Source organism: Lates calcarifer, linkage group LG5 (genome assembly GCF_001640805.2).
Source record: "Lates calcarifer isolate ASB-BC8 linkage group LG5, TLL_Latcal_v3, whole genome shotgun sequence".
In the NCBI taxonomy this organism is placed as follows: domain Eukaryota; kingdom Metazoa; phylum Chordata; class Actinopteri; family Centropomidae; genus Lates; species Lates calcarifer.
In genome coordinates this window covers 28,458,569-28,466,228 of record NC_066837.1, presented here as the reverse complement: position 1 = coordinate 28,466,228, position 7,660 = coordinate 28,458,569, and the positions used below count along the sequence as shown (strand labels likewise).

Genomic DNA, 7,660 nt, shown 5'->3' with positions numbered 1-7,660 from the left:
CTTTTATTTGGCTATTTTTCCTAAATCTTATATAACAGTCGTCATTATACACTTGTAAGTGTACACTTGTGTGATTAAAGTCATACTCTAAATACAGTGTGTTATGTTGCAGTGAAATCAAACTTAATTTTACCTTTAGCTGTTTAACTAACAGGTAGCCTCCTTTACCGAGAATAATCAAGTCAAAACTGGAGAGTTTGATAAAGACACTTCTCATTTTGAACGTTGTTGCATGCTGCCACCTGGTGGATAAATGGGGAATGTGACACTGACTTATTGGGGCAGGTTATAGTCCAAATCACGAGGGTTCAAAGCAGATTAGGTATCTTTTCAAGACGGGTATACAATATCATATCTTCAGTTCATGTGTATATGTATGTGTGTGTGTGACTTAAACACCAGTTATTGATTTGAATAAAGGCTCCTAAGTCTTTCTCTCTTTACCTGCATCCTTGTGTATGACTATAGTGGCTTTGTTGGTTGGAGCGCATTCCACCGTCTAAGACGTAAGTTTGTTTTTCCACCGCTTCTATACCTCTGAGACATCAATATGTCGGAGAATCAACTATATATTGTAATGTGACGTCCGCAATTTCACGTAAATGGCTCCATAGCTCAGGGGTTAGAGCACTGGTCTTGTAAACCAGGGGTCGCGAGTTCAAATCTCGCTGGGGCCTACGGTACTTTTTTTTTTTTCTGCCAAAGAAAGACTACTACTATGTTGACAGCACATAGAGGGAGAGGAAAAGAAGGAGAGAGAGAGAGAGCTGGATTTAGTTGGCAGTCTGAGGGAGAGAGAAAGCAAGAACCAGATGAGAAAAAGGACAGGGAAATCAAGACCACACAGTTTAATGCTAAGGAAGCTCTTCTGTTAAGTTTGGCCCAGTGTGGACTCCACAACGATTTCACATAACTAAGCACTGTACTGATAGAATACTATTATCAACAACTACTATTATCATCCACTTACACTGATTATTTTTTGTGTACTATAGTGAAATCTGTGATTGTTCATGTGCTATAACAGACCACTCATGAGGTTGCTTTTTAAGGTAACATTTTATACATAATTGGATTAAGGTTTGCCAAAGAGAAAGGGGTTAAATACTTTTGACAACAGCTAATTCCATTTTCATTTTCTTACAAAATATCTGGTGGTGTTAAAGTCATACTACTTATACATGCCCACTTACGTAAAAATATTATCGTTGAAATTTTATTTAGCAAAGGGGTTGAACAAGGCCTACATGTGTCACATCTGTTTTTAATGCATGGCGCTATTTCTCAATTAAGATGGTAATTTAAAAAAAATGAAAATAAGCAGGTAATATAGCTTCAAGTTGTGGTATATACAATAGCTACCGTTACTTGACAAAATGTTATGTTGTTATAGTCAATGCAGTCATTTAGCTAGTCAGGTTAACCAAGGCAAGGTTAACCAAACCAATTTGACCTTTTACCCTGCCAAGTGGTTTCTGTCAGCTCAGACCAGGTACAAAAATGGACCAGAGTCGATTCTTCTGCGCAATGTATAAGGGCTCGTGGACTTTCTAGAGAGATGACTTGGGGTGTAACGATTCAATCAACTCACGATTCGGTATGATACTCCATACTCCATGACTTGGGGCTCACGATTCAATACATCTAAAGATATATGAAGAATAAAAACAAACTAAGATCTAAGATCTAGTGTAAACGGCAAAAATAAAATCACTTATCTCAAATCTCTTGTTGCCACAAAACCGTTTCCTACAGTGTTTTCCTTATTATAAACTAAGGTCCAGTTAAAATGTAAAAATAAAATCTTTCTTGCAGTTATTTTCTTATTCTGCAGACTACAATGCAAAGGAGAGGATACTGTATGGACCATAATATAAGGCAACAATTTTCCCCTGGTACAATTACATTTCTACGGAGCCCCGGAATGGTCATGTCAATTTTTTTTTTCCTAAAAACAAAATAGTAAAACATGTGAATAGCAAAATGTGCTAACAAATTAATAAAACGTGCACAAAACACAATTCGCTCCCACGTTTCAACTAAAACACTTTAACTAAAAACTGATTTGGTTGTGATACTGTACAGTTATATACACTGTCAGGTCTCATTATCTCCAAAACAAACAGACCAAGGAATTAAAATTGGTAGAAACACTGAATAAAGCAGTTTCATATAAAAAAAAGTTTTTCTGTGACACGGACACAGGACGTTCAGAAGGGCTGTTTGCTCAGCTTGTTTACTTAAGATCCAGACATCTGATCACAAAAATCCTTCATCTAGTTTAAGATTAGAGTTAGTAAGTGATGGTAACATGACTTGAAACACTCAAAAAGTAGTCTGCTGAAAATGTTTTAATGTCAGCCAATGCTAGCAGAAAACACTGTGGATTTGTTGTACCTAAATACTCATGTGACAGCATGCGTTGTTGATGAGTGGGGCTTGGGAGGTAAAGTTAGTGCATCTGTGACATGACAACATATTATTATTTTGGTTCGGGTGGAGGGCACGTGTTAACAATGATGTCATAACTAATTGAATAATCAACTTAAATTGGCTTTATTAATCAACTTGAAAAAGTAATCATCCTAGTATTTACTCTAACTAATCTTGTCTCATTAGCTAATAATCACTGTGACACTGATATCTGAAGTAACCTATGTGCAGTGCACTTCATACTTCAGAGAGAGAGGCTGTTTGTTGTCATGGCTCCTTATATATACTCTTCATGCGTACGTTTTAGTTAAATCGTGGGAATTAATTGTGTTTCGTGCGCACGTTTTGATTAATTCGTTCGCACATTTTGCTATTCTGTTCGCACGTTTTACTATATATATATATATAGTATATATATATATATATATATATATATATATATATATATATATATATATATAAAGCGCACCAACTAGTAAATGCGTGCGGACGTTTTATTTTTATTTCTTGACGTGGTCCCTCCGGGGCTCCGTAGAAACGAGTTCACAGCGTCTCCCGGCGTCTGTACTGCAGAAATGAAACTAAATATAATTGTCAAACAGCCGAGAATTACAACTGTTACAGATGATAAGTCTGAAAAATATTAACTGTCAGAGAAAATAATTATTACAGAGGAATAAGTGATAGAGAGGTCGACTCGCTACAGTCACTCAGTCAGCTGATTAGTGGCAGGAAAGCGAGCTGTCTACAGATGTCCGACTGTACAGAACCTTAAACAGCCAGATGCTGTTACATTGTCAGAGGTTGTGGGAAGATGAGAAATTGCGGTTCAAGTCTACTCACTTTAATTCTTTTACCGGTGTTATCTCGTATGGCGCACAGTGCGATCACTCACAGAGGTGTTAAGGATTACTTCAGCAGTGTTAACAGCATTGTTACATTTTCTCAATCGCGATGCATCGTGTCACGGTGCATTCCTATACCCATAATAATTATCTATAGAGTAAGTACTGTAGAGCCCGGATAGCTCAGTCGGTAGAGCATCAGACTTTTAATCTGAGGGTCCAGGGTTCAAGTCCCTGTTCGGGCGAAGTTTTTTTTTTTGTGGTTTGTCCCTCCCCTCTCTCCTCGTAGAATCAGTCATTCTGCCTGCTTTTGCACCCCTCTTAGCTCACAGCATACGGGCCATAAATATGGGGGCCCTAGAACTACAAATAGATTTACATGGTAAATTGGAATTCAATAATCATGTTGATAATTTTGCATGATAAATTCTGATTAAATACATTTAGAATTTAACAAAAATAATATATTTATTTTCCTTTTTTGTATTTCTTTTTTTTTAATTTGCACATTTATTTCTTAAAATTGTTTCTGATATGCAAACTACATTGATCTTTATAATGAAAGGGTGCAAATATCAGTCAGTGCTGGACATTAAATGCTGCAAAAGTACCTGAGTTAATGACAAAAATATGGAATGTCCAAATATCACTTAAAACTCATATGGTAGTTTGTGGCAGCAGAATACAATGATTTAATGCATGAAAATAAAACAAACATTTATCTTGTTTATTTATAACACATTTTTTCAATTCAAAGAATGTATTGTTTGTTAGAGTTTACAGCACTCGATTATTAACACATGTAAACATGTCCAAAAGTCCAATATCATAAGGTTACTCTTCACAAAATACACTAATATACTCAGTCAGGAGGAAGTTGCAGAACTTTACATTAGTGCAAGTATGTACAGAATACAATAAATAATATGCAGGTAAGTGCAAAGAAAACAACAAAGATGACAAATACAATAGAATAGTATAATACAAAAGGAAACTACACAATAACACCCACCCTCTAGAAGAAACTGACAACTCAGCATCCACTCCATGTTAATTTAGTTTAATAGATTAACATTTCCCACTTGGATCAGAATTAATCATGGCTGCATTCCAATATATCTGGGCCTTAATAAACAGTAGTTACACCCATGCTTCTCCTACTATGACAAGTTAAATGTCTACTGAAATTGTCTTTTACATTAGCTGCTGGTGCTGTTGGAGGGGGGGCTCTGTCTTTTTGCCATTGTTAGCTGTGGAGTTCTTGTTGGTGGTCCTTGTGTGTGACTTTGTTTTCCAGTGGGTGATGCAAACAGCCAGCACCATAATGAGCTGTCCAGAACCCACAACCAGACAGTACCAATGGTGAAACTGAAGCTGAGAGGAACCTAGTGATGAAACTGGAGAAATAAAAGGAGAGCGAAATGAAGCTGTAGTTAAAGTTGCTTGATTTTTACAATCTCATGCATAGAAATTAAGTAAAATGTGTACACAGATTAGTTAAAAAATTTAGTGTGCATGTTGTTAATTAGTTCACACATTTTACTATTTTGTTCACACATTTAGAAATAAAATATGATGTGATCACTCTCATCGCTATTATTGTGTTGGACACATCTGTTTTTAAAAGTCTGAGTTCGTCCTCAGTCAGCCTCACACATGCAAACAAATCAGTGTGTGTGGATGAGGTCAGCTGGTCCCCAGGAGTAGACCAATATAATTTAGCATCACGATCATTCTAAGTTGATACTTTCTGTGTTCAATTTCAGTCAGACTGAAAGACAAGCACAACCTACAGAGCTACAATAGCCACATTTATGGAAAATATGCCTGGTTGAAATAAACAGGAATTACTCATTAAGGGAAGGCACTTATACTTGCAACAGCGGTTATCCATAATGTACCATATGATATCTTATGCTTACCTTGTAGCATGGTTCCGCTTCCAACTGTTAATCGCCCTTTCACATTAGCAATACAGTAGTACAGCCCCAGGTCCCCATCCTCAACATCAGTGATCCTCAGTACCAGAGATCTGTTCATCAACCCCACTGAAAAACGAGGACTGAGCTGAAACCCTAAGAAAATAGTGAGTGGGCGACAGATCAAATAATACTCTGGGTTCTGTCATTTTAACCTGCAAAGCTGTTCTTCTGTCCATGTTCAAACTAAACCTCTGCTTCTCAAGTCCAGTGATAGGCTAGGCTACTATTTGTCCAAAGCATCCTATCATGTGCAGAGTACTTCTGAGGTTCATGCTCTCTATAGGTCATGTTCAGCTCATATTTGCTAACACCAGAGTATGAAATCATGTACTACCTTGGACTGGTTGTCCCTCTCTGAAGCTGGCACAGAGGACCACTGTTGGGATGAGATCTGCACTGTGCTTAAACCATGTTGTATCATAAAGGTAGGAGATGTTACAGTCCAGAGTAACTGTTGAACCAAACTGGACAAGACTGACTTCAGCAGCTTGTACAAACCACATCCAAAATCCAGCCGCAGTGATAAATCCTGGAGTGAATAAAATGGACATCAATTTTACCAATGTATGCATAGTTTAATCTTAAAAAAAATCTTTGATACAGTTTGAATGTATGAAAACAGTTAAGTTTCAAAGCTAACAAAATTTGCAACATTACAAAGCAGGATAACTCCTCAATATCTTTGAAATTCCATTTTACTCTACAGCCATGCTAATCCATTTTTGAATAAATGTCACCGGTGCATTTTGAAAATTTATCACATCGTCATCTTACTCAGTAAATGGAAAACTGTTCTCCACATAGTCTATCTACTCTCAGTGCCTTGTTCAGAGAGATGCAGACACGCTAAGTCCACTAAAGTGCGTCTTTTTGCCACTGACAGACTCAGAGTTTTGTCAAAATCTCTGATAACATTATGGATAGGATCCCTACAGAGACAGTTTTGTTAAAGAGTAAGATTGTTTTTGTTTAGCCTGAAACAACCAGTGACGTAAAATTACTGTTTTTGTCAATGAAGCCTAGCTGCTTTGAAAAGAGCATTAAATGGTTGTTTATTGGTAAACAAAATGGATCTTACTCTTCAACAAAAACGCCTATCTCTGTAGTTGTAGCTGTAGTCCCTGTAATATTGTCAGACACCTGACACTTCATAACAATCTGAACCTGTCAGAGGCAACAATAAGCACTTTTATTGGACATGCACCATTTGATTACATTGCAGCAGCTGTTAAGCAGTTCTGGGTACACTGTTCTTGCTCAATACTGCATCAACAACAAAGACTTTTGTCCCTATCAGTCATTTACACAACATGGGAAAATAATGCTGGTTTAGAAAACCCAGAGTTATCCTTAAAGCAAGATATAGTTCAATCTGTGGTGAAGCACTCCAATCTACAGCCCATGAGGACTAAATAGTTTTTTATATTCTTATTATTACAATTTGGGTTTCATTCATTTCACATCGCCAAAGTAGCTGTCAGTAAGGTAAGGTAATTTACTACTAGCTGCTTACTAGCTGCTGACTGATCCAATATTTTAATTCTGCTTGATCTCAGTTCAGTTTTTGACACAGCAGACCACTCTATTTTAATTCATCCATCCATTTTCTTCTGCTTATCCAGGGTTGGGTCATGGTGGCAGCAGGCTAAGCAAGGTACTCCAGATGCCCCCAAGGTGTTCCCAGGCCAGATGGGCTATGTAATTCTACCCCATCATCTCCCAGAAACCCTCCAGAGGAAGGTACACAGGAACCACCTCAACTGGTTTTTTTCAACGCGAAGGAGCAGCGGCTCTACTCCGAGCTCCCCCCAAGCTCCTCACCATATCTCTAAGGCTGGGCCTAAGGCTGCTTCTATTTACAATCTCATTCTTTCGGTCACTACTCAAAGCTCATGACCATAGGTGAGGGCTTGATTGTAGATCAACTGGTAAATCAGGAGCTTTGTCTTCTGGCTCAGCTCCCTCTTCACCACAATGGTCTGATACAATTTATTCTTTACTGCCGATGCTGCACCGATCCACCTGTCAATCATCCTATCCTCAGTCGTGAACAAGACCACAAGATACTTGTACTCCTTCACTTGGGGCAGCAACTCTTCCACATTCTGGAGGGAAGAGTCCACCATTTTGCAGCAGAGAACCTTGGCAGAGTTCAACACCCACCAAACTCTGGGGAGGCTATACGACAGCTTTTTGCTTGTGTGACTGCAGAAGCTGCAGCTCTTCTTGCCCCCAATTATATTGTAATCTTCCTTTAGAGTGCAGTAAAGCAATTACTATTATCATCATCAATTTCCTCCCGTTTAACATTTGAAATAAATTATCATTGAAAAGAAAAATATAACACGACCATCCTGGGGCTACCACTATAATTAATACCAACAAATCTAGCTGTGATTG

At 37.9% G+C, this 7,660-nt stretch overlaps 2 non-coding genes across 2 annotated transcripts; both read left to right on the top strand.

Annotated features, from left to right (window-relative positions):
* Positions 1-604: 604 nt before the first annotated feature.
* Positions 605-677, top strand: trnat-ugu (transfer RNA threonine (anticodon UGU)). The gene has a single exon. It is a non-coding gene; the product is annotated as a tRNA-Thr (tRNA).
* Positions 678-3,450: 2,773 nt separating this feature from the next.
* trnak-uuu (transfer RNA lysine (anticodon UUU)) lies at positions 3,451-3,523 on the top strand. The gene has a single exon. It is a non-coding gene; the product is annotated as a tRNA-Lys (tRNA).
* The last annotated feature ends 4,137 nt before the right edge of the window (positions 3,524-7,660 follow it).